Below are 14,225 nucleotides of genomic sequence, written 5' to 3'. Positions count from 1 at the left end.
AATAGGAGCACCATGCTTACTTCTCGCCTTATGTCCCTCTTTCTGTTGACATTTGAGAGAGACAATTTGATTTGCAATGAATGAATATTCTTCTCATGCTCTCTCCCATGCCTATCTATTTTCACGTTTGGCACGAGTGTCATTTAGCCTACCCAGTTGTTATTTTTTAGCCTGACAAGTTAGCCATATTGGCTTCTGAAATGCTTTTTTTGCAATGCAGCAAACTTTGTATTGTGATGCTTGATCCGATTTACGTTAAAGGCTGTTAATCTTCATGGATGACCGTGAATTGGCGGTAGCGTAGCCTATTGTATTAGCTATTATCTCGTAGTAGCCTAGGCTAAATTTTAATGCATCTTCTCTGTATAAGTGTCTGTTGTATGAAATTGTCAAACAGGTCTATTGCCACTTATGACCTGATTTAGGCCTAATGGGTGTGATTGATCTTTATGAGCTCTTTTGGAGCATGTTTTACATGACAGCTGACGTTGTCAATGAACATGTTCTGTGCCCGAGTATTGATTGAAACTGTCGGGCAGTGTTGTTGATCTGTATTGTTGAAAACTTAAAACAATTAAACAGAATTGTGAAATATTTGGCCTCTTGTTTTTATACGAGCAGAACTAAACTATGTTTTGGGGAAATATTAGATTCCTGACCACTTTTACAGTCTATAGGCCTTAGGTCTATAGAGAGATGCGCTATAGCACAGCCAGGAATGGTGCGTAATGGAGATTCCAAAGCGCTCTTCTTTGGTCAGAACCAAGGAGAGCGATCGCGGATAGGTCCATCATATGCACCGAAACTTTTTACAATGCAACAACATATTTAAAGAGCATTAAGCTATTAAAATCTGTATTATGTAAGCACAGATAATATAACAGTATATTAGTCAGTGATTTGATAACGTTTTTAATTTAAGGCCCACCCACAATAGGTCTGGCCCACCCAAAACTGGAATCCTGGCGCCATGCCTTGACTGTAGGCACTACTGTGGAAGATTATCTGCAGTTTTGCATGTAAAAAAAACATATTTCCATTGAACTATTATAATGTTCTTGGGGTGATGTGAATAAAACTGAAGCTTTAACAATGTAGAAAGTATCAACAGTCTCAGCTGATCCTTGAGCATTTGAGCAAGAAAATCTGACAAGCACTCCCACATCTTACGACAACTGGCCAGGTGTGCAGGTGAGAAAGTCTGAACTTCTCTCTCAAGCTATTTTTTCATTCTTCACACAACAGTTTCTGGCATTTCTTTGCGTACTACCAATAGTGTGCACCATTATACCAATTTGTATCATGTCGGGTCTTACCCAGCTCTCCATAACGGCAATCTTCTCACCCTGTCTTTGTGATGCCAACAGGTATAAGTTCTTTTGCCTTTAGATGTGGGCAGAAAACCCTTTGTGTAAGAGTTTGGACTATAAGCACTGTAAGTTCAGTTAGTTGCAGATGTTTTCAAAAGGTTCCAATTGGAGGCCAACAACTACAGCAGTTACTTCGGGTATTAAACCCACTACATTCTCTGTAAGACTTATTTTGTTTTTGACTGTACTGTACTAGCTTCCTTTCTATCTGCCAAATTAGGAAGTCTCACCCTTTCTGATTTGTTCTCAACTCCTGTGCTTTTCTTTCAACTCCTCCTTTTGTATTGAATAAGATAACTCAATTTTCTTCCTTTCTAGTAAGAGATTACTGTATGTTTTATGAGATTGGTTCTTTTTTTGCCTGTCTCTGCTTCAAAGCAGTTTTTTTATTGTCTTTTTTTATACAATACAATGTATCAAAGTGTATTCTTAACTTTGTATTCACTCTAAATACAAAAGCTAATGATTACATTTTCTGTATTGTCTGCAATCACAGAACCAAAGCTTATATGTCTGAAAAAAACAAGTGTCCATGTGTTATTTCTCAAAAGATACGATGGACAGATTTTTTACAAACAAGATCAAAGTCCAGTCTGTGATTCTGGAAAGGGTGTTTTTTGTTGGAGAGATGAAAACCCATCTTCTGTCAAAATAGGAAGGCAGGTTGTTGTCGCCTTCTCTCCTCTTCATCCCTCTGTCATCTGGTGTAAATGTGAAGCACAGCAACCTGTTCTCACCTCTGTCCCCCACCCTCTCACTTCCTCTCTCACCTGGTGTGACGATGAGGGCAACCTGTCTTCATTTTGCCACTTTCCAACAACCTCTCCTTCATTTCCTGTCCTTCTGTCTCGAGGCATCTCTTCTCACTTCCTTCTGTTTTCCTTCTCTGCCCCTTGCTCTGTCGTTAGTCTTCTACATGCCACATGCACACACACGGCACACTTTACATACACACTTGGGGGCGGCAGAAACAAGTTGTAAACAACACAAATACATAGTAATGAAAATATCTATATTGCTTACGTGTATTCTTATAATGCCTTTCGTTGTAATACTTGGTCGGGGACTATCTATTCCTAAGTATTAGTGTCTAATTGTGTGTAGGCCTCACTTGTATTTTCCTCCTTTAATTTAACTTTAGAGCCGTATTTAGATGTGAGAGAGGCTCGCACTACTATAGACTTAAATAAATTGTAAATTTGTGTTCAACCCAAGGTAAACACACTTTAATAAAAATAATACTTTAATATCAATATTACCAAAAGGAAATCACAATTTAACTGCACATAACACCAGTGGGTAATAGGGGTGTGATGAGACACTCTAAAGTAGTTCGGGATGCAAAAGGTGGTCCAACCTGGTACTAACTGTACCCAATGGATGTTAAATGTATATTGAGTGATTTATAATGCTGAAATAGTCATTAGATAGTTGCATGCCTGTTCTCATTTCTGAAGGTTTGAAGCCACTGTAAAGCTACTCAACATGGGCTTCTCTCATGGTCAATCCGTGGTTGATCACATGATGAATAAGTGTGGCTCTGATCTCATCAGAGATGGCACTCCTTTCTCTTCTTCTCTCCCCTCCTCCTCCTCCTCCTCCTCCTCCCCCTCCCTCCTCCTCCTCCTCCTCCTTGTTGTCGTCCCCTGTCTCTCCCTCCTCCCCTTGCTCTCTGTCAATTGTTGGCATCAATTGTTACTATTTCCCCCCTGTAATCAAATGCAACAGTACTGCACACTTTGACTTCAAAATGGCCAAAGCATAAAATCAGGACATTTCTGGCACACTATTAACAAAACAACAGTTTGGAATTTTGCAGGGCTACTGGGGCATTGGATTGCAGTATTTTGTTAGGTGCTTGTGTCTTTTTTTACTATTTATGATAACCATGGCAACATTTTAGTCAAGAGGATTACAGTGTATGAAAGTTAAACTTGCATACATGATGTAATATGTTTTGTGTTACTTATTCATGTGTTTTTCAGATTATTTATTTAATTTGAGAGGGACTCTCTCAAGGGTACTCACGCCAGAAGCAGAATACTATTGCATCTTAAAACCATCCTTTTTACTGGAGGCTAAGACCCTGTGTGTGTGTGTGTGTGTGTGTGTGTGTGTGTGTGTGTGTGTTTGGAGGCAGTGTACAGTATGCCTATGTACTATTTAAACCAGAACCACAACTTTGACAGACCAAGCATGAGTCGATATGTGTGTTATGTATGCTTGGAGTACACAATATTCAAGCATTATGCCATACAGGATGAAATGTAGTTGTAGCCCCCTTCACACTACAAAGAAAACGGATAAACAGATATGGAAATATTAAAATGACAATACAATATGAACAATAAAAGGCAATTAAATAGAACTATAAAAAATGCACAAAAGGAAGGGACAAAAAAGGAATATTAAATTATATTTACAAGGAATATTTAGTTTATATATATATATATATATAGATTTAGAGGTGCTTCACATTCGGGTGCGAACCGATCCAGTGATGTCACGGACCGATGATGCCATCAGGACCACATCATCTGCAAAAAGCAGATCGCTCAGAAGCTCTCGATCTACCGGCCAACTTTTGTTCCTACCCTCATGAAGGCTGGGTCATGACCGAAAGAACGAGATCCCGGGTACAAGCGGCCAAAATGGGTTTCCTCAGGAGGGTGGCTGGCGTCTCCCTTAGAGATAAGGTCATCCGTGAGGACCTTGGAGTGGAGCCGCTGCACCTTTGTGTCGAAAAGAGCCAGTTGAGGTGGTTCGGGCATCTGGTAAAGATGCCGGTCCAGCTCAGAGGAGGCCTCTGGGAGGACCCAGGACTAGGTGGAGAGATTATATCTACACCCTAACCTGGCATCGCCTCAGGATCTCCCAGTCAGAGCTGGTTGATGTGGCTCGGAAAAGGGATGTTTGGGGACCCCTGCTGGAGCTGTTGCCCCCGCGACCCAACCCCGGATAAGCGGATGACGATGGACGGATACTCTCACAAACTAAACCATTTTAGTTGACATGCACAGAAATTAAGTACACATGTAGTGATAGGTTGTGGTCATATGTAGCATCTGTGTAAATGTACTGTATGTAAGTATGCATCACTAAAGTTGTCCCTAGCCAATCCTAGGCAGGTCAGGGCATATTGGCAATGGTATCTAGTGATGGCCAAATGAAGCCTCATGAAGCTTTGGAACCATTTTCTTTATTTTCTGAGCCCACTAGATAGTGGTCTCTGTTCAATAAAGGGTTGAAAACACACTATATTGCCATTCTGACCAAGAGTGCCATCTAGTCGGTTCAGAAGACAAAATAAAATGGTTCAGGAAGCTTCATGCGGCTTAATTTGGCCATCACTAACAAATGAACAAATATCTCTGGTCCTGGTGGTCCCTACATTTCCACTGCACCACTTTTGTCAGGGCATTTTGTCAGTAATGACCTAATACATTTGGAGATAACGTGCTTAGCAGAGGATGGGTTCTATCCATCGACCTCTGAGTTATGGGCCAAGAATGCTTTTGCTGCACCACTCTACTGTCAGTCTATAAAAGATGGAATATCTACCTACAATCCTTGGTTTAGGAGGTCAGTGGCTGAAGTGAATTTTTGATTGGTGGTTTTGAAAATGTTGTAGTACAGTGGTTTTATTTGGATGTTGTCTGTTGTTGATTCACTTGTTTTCAGTGATATGATTTCTCTGATTGTGTTTTATGTGTGTAAATATTGTTTCGAAGAAAACTCTTGTAACAGCAGAGGATGGTTTCGATCCATTGACCTTTGGCTTATAGGCCCAGCATGCTTCCACTGCACCCCTTTAATGTGAAGCACTCCAAAAAGAACTAGAAGAACACACAATCTTTTTCTTATGAAGCCTGATCCATTTGGTCGCTGAAGCTTGGCTTGGTATTGTACATTTCATGTTATCATGTAAAGCCAACCACTGGTTGCCAAGAATTCAATATCTAAATTTGTCCTTTCTCTCAGCATGCTCCTCAGCCTCTAAAATCAAAATGGAGCAAAGAGTTATGTAAAGCCATGGATATATGAAAAAGGGGTTTGAAGATTATAAATGGATGATAAGGAAATGCTATTACTTAACTTATCCAGTTCAAAGCGACATTTCAGCAGTGACCAATAAACTGCCATATAAATTGCTGTAATAACTGCTTGCTCAAAAAGCAGAGGTATATACGACAGCCACACACTGAACACAGAGAGAAATGGGTTAGGGCAATGGTACGCTACGTCGACTCGTGAACTCACATCTGTTCACAGCAGGGGACAACTTTATACTCCACTGAATGCTCAATTTCAAAGACTCCAATCATAGTTCATACACCAATGAGCACACTGTGCACACATACAGTACCTACACCGGCACACAGTTCTCACAGCAGTTGGCCACTTCACTTTCATTTCCCCTGCACTCATTCTTTGTAATCACACACACTTCCACTGAAGGACTTGATTTATTAATGCATTTCCAAGATAGATAATGCACATTTGCAATCCATATGTGGTTAGATAAAACTCTTTGCATTCCTGTTACTGCTGTATTACCTAAATGGAATATTACAGCCTCAGTCAGACATGAGAAATAACACTAACTGCATTAGAAAATCTCCAGAAACGGTATAATCAGCTACATTGAATTCTGCATTTTGTTCTTTATTTTGAATCCTATGTAAATAAGCATTACTTTTAAAAGTAAACATGCAAACTCATGAAGTCCTCTGTTTTAATGTGTATCTTTCCATCAATATTTCCAGTCAATTAATAATGATTGAGCTAGTATTGATGTCCTGTCTAAGCCAGACACACATAATATATCTGATGGACTTGTGTTATGTAACTACATTCATGCGTCATACTGGCATCACTGTGTGCGAGTGTATAATGTCTAAAATTAACTTTTGGCTTGCTGTCAGGGCTGAGGGGTGAACTCAAAGAATCAACTGGGTAAGACATTTCTGTTTTATTTCAAGTATTTTAAGTTTCTCTTCCTTGTGGATTCCTAGGTCTCTGTAAATTCAGGCAGGTACTGTGTGTTCTGTGTGTTGGGCTGGTTAACTTTATTTTTATCCAGGTAAGCCGATTGAGAACTAATTCTAATTTACAACGACGACCTGTCACATTCACATATTTACACATTCATACCTGGAAGCTGCCCAGTACAACCACAGTCTGATGTGCTGGCCACTGAGCAGCTCCACTGGAGCGGTTGGGGTTAAGGGCACACTGAGGTTCCACACATGAGAAGTGGAAATGAGGGGGGACAACTGCTGCGCTTTCACTTTCCCCACCCAGATTTTATCCTGTCGGTTTGGGGATTGAAACGTAACCTCCCGGTCAAGCATGCTTCTTTAACCTCTTGGCCACCACTGCCCATAACTGTCTTCCAGATATCAGCGAAATAAATGTAGTGTATATCCAGGACTTTAAATTGACATCCGCCAACCCGCCAAATGCAGGTAAAAGTTGGAGCTCAGTCCTCCAAGTCAGGAAATAAACTGAGGGAGTCAAGAAGTTCTCGGAAAGGGTTCCATCTCTCTAACAATGTCGAGATAGAGCCTTTCAAAGAAGATCTAACCCCCAATTTCCACCGGCTGCTTAACGGCTCCGGAACGGCAGCGGAGTCATTAGGTTTCCATTAAAGTCTATGGGCCCTATCTTGCACTCAGTGCAATTGCCTTTGTACACCGACGCATGTATCATTTCAATTTTGCACCCGACGCACAGCAGACTTTTCCCTCCACAAGAGCACGTCGGTAAATTAGGGAATGTATTTGCGCTCCCGGGGGCGGTTCAGCGAAAAGAGGAAGCGTGTTCAGGCGCAAACGTTCCCTGGTGCTATTTTGCAGTTTCAGAAAACAATACAGAGGGGTGGCTGTGGCTAAATGGTAGAGAGGTCGCCTGCCAATCGGAAGGTTTGGTGGTTCGATCCCTGGCCCTGCAGTTCCATGCCAAAGTGTCCTTGGGCAAGACACTGAACCCCAAGTTGCCCCCGATGCTGCGCCATCGGAGTGTAAATGTGTGTGAATGTTTATCTGATGAGCAGGTGGCACCTTGTACGGCAGCCTCGGCCACAGTGTATGAATGTTGAATGGTTCCTGTACTATGTTAAAGCGCTCTGAGTAGTCGTTAAGACTAGAAAAGCGCTATATAAAAACCATTTGGTCCATTTACATTTACAGACCAGGTAAAACCTAGTCTAAAGTCAGTGGCGTACGCCCAAACCCTAGCTACTTCAGACCAACCCATTTTTGATTTGCGTCGGGCGAAAGAGTCATTTATCCTGCCGGTATAGTAGCAACAGCGCCCGAGGTCCGCCCACAAAGCTACTTGCATTTCAGATCGTTAAAATAGGGTTTATTTGTGTGTATTTCCACTGACTGCAGAACGGCTGCGTTCTGACTGCGTCCCAGCTCCGGCAGTCCGCAGCCCTCCGGAGCAGATACGCAGAGCTTCTATTTTTTTTTTTTTTTAGAACTTTTTATTTACATATTTCAGCAAACAAAACAAAAGAAACATTATCCGAGGCAAGGGATAAAGTAACTGGAGTATTACAGAGAAAAATAATAATAAATAGAAATGTTCTGTACATACATATATTGCTACACCCAATAAGAGTGCTCCCATCTCAACAAACATGATACAATAATATGCAACCATATATTGATATGAAATATATAATGCAAAAAAATAAAATAAATAAATAAATAAAAAAAAATTAAAAAAAATACATATATAAACACATACACACTCATACACCCATACACATATATATATACACACACACATACTTATACACCCACATACACATATACATTTACATACCTTCATTTATGGATTTAAATATTCCTTAACCATGTGCCATCTCTGATTAAAAAGGTCAGATTTCAATTGTAATGATGCAGTCATTTTTTCCATCATATAAATCTGTTTTAGTCTCTGTTTCCATTCAGTTACAGTTGGCGGTTTCACAGACTTCCAATTAGCAGTAATGTTTTTTTTGGCAATTAGTAGTAATACACGTAAAATGTATCTTTGGTCATCACTGAAAACATCACCTGATATAACACCCAGCAAGAAAAAACAAGCATTTGAGGGAACTTCTCTTTTTACAATTATCTCCATCTCTTCTTTAATACTTTTCCAATATGCAAGGATTACTGGACAGTCCCAAAATATATGCGTATGGTCACCTATTATACCACATTGCCTCCAGCATAAAGCCGCAGAGGGATCTTTTACAAAATTTGAAATAAGCAGAGGAGTATGAAAATAGCGTATTTTAATTTTCCAGTCAAATTCCTTCCACTGTTGACTATTAATTCCCTTATGGCACCTATAACAGAGTTTATCCCATAACACATCCTCTATTACTATATTAGCTTCCATTTCACACTTTTCCTTAATATTGTAAGTGTTTCCAAACACGGCTGTTAACAATATTTTATAAAGATGAGAAACATGTTTACCGACAGGAAGGCGTTTTTCTGAAATTGTAATAAAATATTGTTCTATGCTATTTGGGATTTTGCCAATTCTTTCTTTTTCCTTATGATTTGTAATGTAATGCCTGATTTGCAAATATCTATAAAAATCACTTGAAGGAAGGTCGAATTGTTCCTGAAGTTGTGTGAAAGACTTTAAGTGTGTTTCTTCAAAGAGCTGATTCAAAATAAAAAGGCCTTTAACTGCCCATCTCCTAAAACCATGGTCACACATTGAAGGTGGAAAGTCTACATTACCCACTATGGGCATAGCTCGAGAAAGTGTTCCTACATCCTTAAGCATTCTCTTTACTTCCACCCATACCTTTATTGTGTGTTTTATCCATTCATTTTCAAGCTTCATTTTATTGACATGTTTTAGATCCATAAAGGGTAAGGCAGACAGTTGTGCACCCTTAATTTCCTCCTGCTCTATCTGGGTCCACTTTGCTTCCTCATCTCCACTGATCCAAGTCACGATTGCTGCTAGTTGAGCTGCCCAATAATACAATTTTATATTTGGCAAAGCCAACCCTCCTTTATTTTTAGCCAGATGGAGTGTTTTAAGTTTAATTCTGGGTCGTTTGTGTTGCCATATAAATTGAGAAATCAATTTGTTTAACATATTAAAAGTGGAAATTGGAACTCTTATGGGCAACGACTGGAATAGGAATAGGAAACGTGGGAGCAGGTTCATCCTTACGGTCTCAACCCTACCAAACAGAGACAAAGGAAGAACCTCCCAACGAACTAGATCGCTCCTTATTTGGTTGATTAGCTTATTATAGTTTGCCTCAAAAAGTCTTGTAGTTTCAGGTGTGATAATAATCCCCAAGTATCTAAATCCTTGTTTAGACCAGTGAAATGACACCATCTCGTTTAGTTGTATAGGCCATGTTCCTGATGTCATCATTGCCTCGGATTTATTTTGATTAATTTTGTAACCGGAAATGTCTCCATAATCATTTAGGCGTTGCATTAGTCGAGGTATTGAAGTAAGGGGATGTTTTATAAAGAGCAAGATATCATCAGCGAAAAGGGAAATTTTATGAACTCCCCCCCCCAATCCTCCACACCCTCAATCTGGACATCCTGTCGTTATTGCCTCCGCTAGAGGCTCCGATACTGAGAGCAAAGAGAATGGGTGAGAGAGAGTCACCCTGTCTTACCCTCTCTCTATATCAAAAAAGTCAGAGCAATGCCCGTTAACTCTAATTTTTGATTTGGGTTTCTTGTACAACAGCCGAAACCAAAAAGTAAATTTTTCACTGAAGCCCATCTCGATTAAAGTTTGTTCTAAAAATTGCCAATCTACGCGATCAAATGCCTTCTCAGCATCTAAGCTGAGAAGCATTGACGTTTGAGTGCCCTTTGCCATGAGCGACTGCAGGTTTAATGCTCTCCTTATATTACTTGTCCCTTGGCGACACCTGAAATGAACCCCCGTCTGATCTGGTTTTACCAATTTTCCCAATGTATTTTTGTACTCTAGTTGCTAAAATAGATGTTAATATTTTATAATCCACACACAGGAGGCTAATAGGACGATAACTAGAACACTGCAGTGGATCTTTTCCTTCCTTATGCAGGACTGTGATGATAGCCTCAGACCATGACTTTGGAGGGTCCCCTGAATTCAACACATAGTTATATACTGTAACTTACATAGTACCGGAGTGAGGTCCTCCACAAACACTTTATAATATTCTCCTGCGAACCCGTCTATTCCTGGCGTTTTGTTATTTTTTAATTTAATAATTGTTTCCTTAACCTCCTTTTCTGTAATTGGCTCTACTAATGCAGAGGCTTCATCCGCAGTCAGCTTGTCTAATTTAAGATTTTTAAAGAAATCATGTATTTTTTCTTCTTTCAATTCTTGATGTTGACCCTTATATAATTGTTCATAATATTTGCCAAAGGTGTTCGCTACTGCTTTTGGATTAGCTTCAACATCATTGGAATGAGGTTGTTTAATTTTAGGAATTGTTCGCTAGCTTGAGCTTTCTGTAGTTGAAATGACAATAACCTGCTTGCCTTGTTTCCCCATTCGTAGTATTTTCTATCGATAAACCTGCAGAGCCCCTTCTGCTTTGTAGGTCAGAATCTCATCTAACTTGGCTCTATTCTCTTTAAGTTTATTAAATACTTCTTGTTTTCCACTTCGTTTATGCTCATCTGCTAATCTCTTGATTACTGTTTCTAATTCTACTTGTTTTTTAAGTCTGTCTTTCTTTAACTTTGATCCTATAGATATTATTTTCCCCTTATTGTGGCTTTTCCCGCGTCCCCCATAAGACAGTAGGTGAGACCATTCCATTATCATTCAAAGCAAAATATTCCATTATTGCTGACCTTATTTCCTCTCTTATATTAGCATCTGTCAATAATGAAACATTAACTCTCCAATACTTCATACACGGCTCCAATCCCAAATCAAGTGTCTTCGCACTGGGCGCCTATGATCTGAAGTGGTTATTGGCTCAATAACACAGGTTTTAACTCTGTATGTGTCCTTTTTGGACACCCAAAAAATGATCCAACCGTGAGTAGCTTCCATGCACTTGTGACATAAAGGTGAAGTCTCTCTCTTTAGGATGGAGGTGACGCCTAGCATCTATCAACCCTAATTCCTTCATCATAATCATTAGACTCTTCGACATTCTGCTTTGAGGTTTTAAGGATGGTGGTAATTTATCTATTCTATTATTCAGTACGCAATTTAAGTCCCCCCCCATTAAGAAAAAACCTACCCCATGATCTGCTACCAAATGTGCAAGCTTTTTAAAAAATTGTGGACAATCTTCATTTGGTGCATAGGCATTCAAAAGAGTTAATTTAAAACCAGCAATCCTCCCTATGACCATAACATAACGGCCCTCTGTATCCTGGAAAACCTTTTCACAATGAAAATACACAGACCTACTAAATAATATAGCTACACCTCTCTTTTTACATTTCCCATAAGAACTACTGTACACCTGATCCACCCATTCTCTTTTTAATTTTTGGTGTTCTGTTTCTGTGAGGTGAGTTTCTTGAAGTAAGGCTATCGAGCACTGCATTTTCTTCAACTGTCCCAGTATCTTTTTCCTTTTAATTGGGTTGTTCATTCCTTTTATGTTGTAGGTAATTAAATTAAGTAATGCCATCATTGTATTTATACTGATTCATGCAACACAGGCTGAACCTCTCATAAGCATCTGTTAGACAAAAACAAATAAAATAATTTAATTCTAAATGTACCAAGTTAAACAAAAAAAAAATTACAACCTGCCTCAGATAGAACAAAACATTAACATTATGAACACAGAACAGAACTCCCACATTTCCAGTCAGACACAGAGAGTAAACAGTAACCATGTCTGACCCCCGGAGATAACGGGACAGAGAGTGGTGACCTAATCCCTCTGTGGAGAAAAGCACCCAGTGTGCAATAATGACCAGTATTACACTAGCATGTAAGAAGGGTCTTAGTGAATGTGAACCACTCATGTAAACATCAAGAGTCCGTCAGACTTTTTTCCTTTTTCTAACCCTTTGCGACAACTTTACGTTATTTTGTATTCTTCTATTATTGCTTTCAGTTTACGCATTATTCATATACACTCATCATTATGTATACCGTTAGCAGCCCTAATCTGAAATCAAACAAATAACGTAGTAATTTTACATACTTCCGACTACTCATCCTGAATCATAGCCTTCAAGTCAGCTATCGCCAGCATGTTGGTTCTCCCCGCCCCGCCCGCTGACGTTCCATCCTCCAGTTAGTGTCTCCCTCGATGCGCTCCTTCTCTCCGCACTGCACCTCTACACCCATCTCTTTCAGAGCGTCCGCGGCGTTTGTCAGCGAGGGAAAAGTTTTTTCTCCCGCGTCCATCTTGACTTTCAGTCGTGCCGGATACAGGCACTTTGCCTGAATGCCCCTCTGCTTTAGCTGCTTGACGACTGCGTGAACCTTAGCTCGCTTCTTTTGTAGCTCAGGAGAGTAATCTTGATCGAAGAAAATCCTTCTGTCTTGAAACATCACCTTTCCTTGGCTCCATGCTTGCTGCAAAACAATATCCTTCACCGCTGCGTCTAGAAATCTTACTATGATCGATCTGGGGGGAGCCGCTGGATCTGTCGGTATGGACTGAAGAGAGCGGTGCGCTCTTTCAATTCTAATGTCCAAATCAGGTGGTAACTTCAGTACTTTGGGAAGCAGGGCCTTCACAAACGCAACTACGTCTCCATGTTCACTCTTCTCCGGTATTTGGAATATTCGAAGGTTGTTTCTCCTCAGCCTGTTTTGTAAATCATCACAAACAGCTGTGAGTTGTTTCTCACGTTGAAACAGGTACCGTATCACACGGTGCTGCCCTGCCCTCGCATCTTCCCCATCGCTCACTCTCCCCTCCAGCTCACCGATCCTCTGTTGGTGATCACCGAGCTGCTCTTTAATATCTGTCACAGTCTTTTCCAAGCGTTCAAGGGTCTTTGTCGTTCGGTTATGTCCCTGACTGTTTTCTTCGCGAAGTTTTCTCATTTCTTGTATCAGAGATATTTCGCCCTCACGTGCTACCTGCTCCACGCGGCTAGTAGCATCCAAGCTAGCGCTGTTCGTGCTCGGTGGTTTGTTGTCAATTTCTCTCAACTGTCTGGTTTTCCTTGTCCTCTCGTTTTCGATGTGGTAGTCATCTTGTTCATGGGCTATTTCCAACTCTGAAAGCTTTAAATATCTACAGTTGTCACTGTTTTCTAACTTATTTCTGACGGAGCCTCGTCTTTAACTTGTTGTTCCAACCATGACGTCACCGGAAGTTTTTTCAGAGCTTCTATTTTTGCTGGAGAGCTCCACAGCAATTCAGCACACGGCAGATAGTGCGGGACAGGAAGTCGAGCACAGAAACAAAATAAACATCCGGTTAATTTTTTAAATAAAATACACCATGCTCACGGCGGATCATATTCCCCTGCACTACACCTTGAAAACACAGCACAGAGTTGTTTCCTCTCAACTCCTCTGGATGGAAACAAATTGTGTAGTGGAGTTTATGAAGGACCTTGCATTGGATTAGGCCATGACGAGCACATATGGAGGATGAGTGAACCATAGCCAGAGCAAGGTCCCATTGTTGGTACATAATATTCATGTTCAGATCGCCCTCCCATGCCGCTTTTGTCAAAGTACGAATGTTCGCGGGGGTCGAGCAAAATAATAATAATAATAATAATAAATTGAATTTATATAGCGCTTTTCATGGACTCAAAGTCGCTTTACAGGGCAGGGTAGATTATAAAAACATAACAAAACAAAACGAGCAAACAAAACAAGTAGAACAAAACAAGATACAGATGAAAAAGGGAGGGGGGCAGGTGG

Source organism: Perca fluviatilis, chromosome 10 (assembly GCF_010015445.1).
Source record: "Perca fluviatilis chromosome 10, GENO_Pfluv_1.0, whole genome shotgun sequence".
Lineage (NCBI taxonomy): Eukaryota > Metazoa > Chordata > Actinopteri > Perciformes > Percidae > Perca > Perca fluviatilis.
This window is presented reverse-complemented; position numbering follows the sequence as displayed.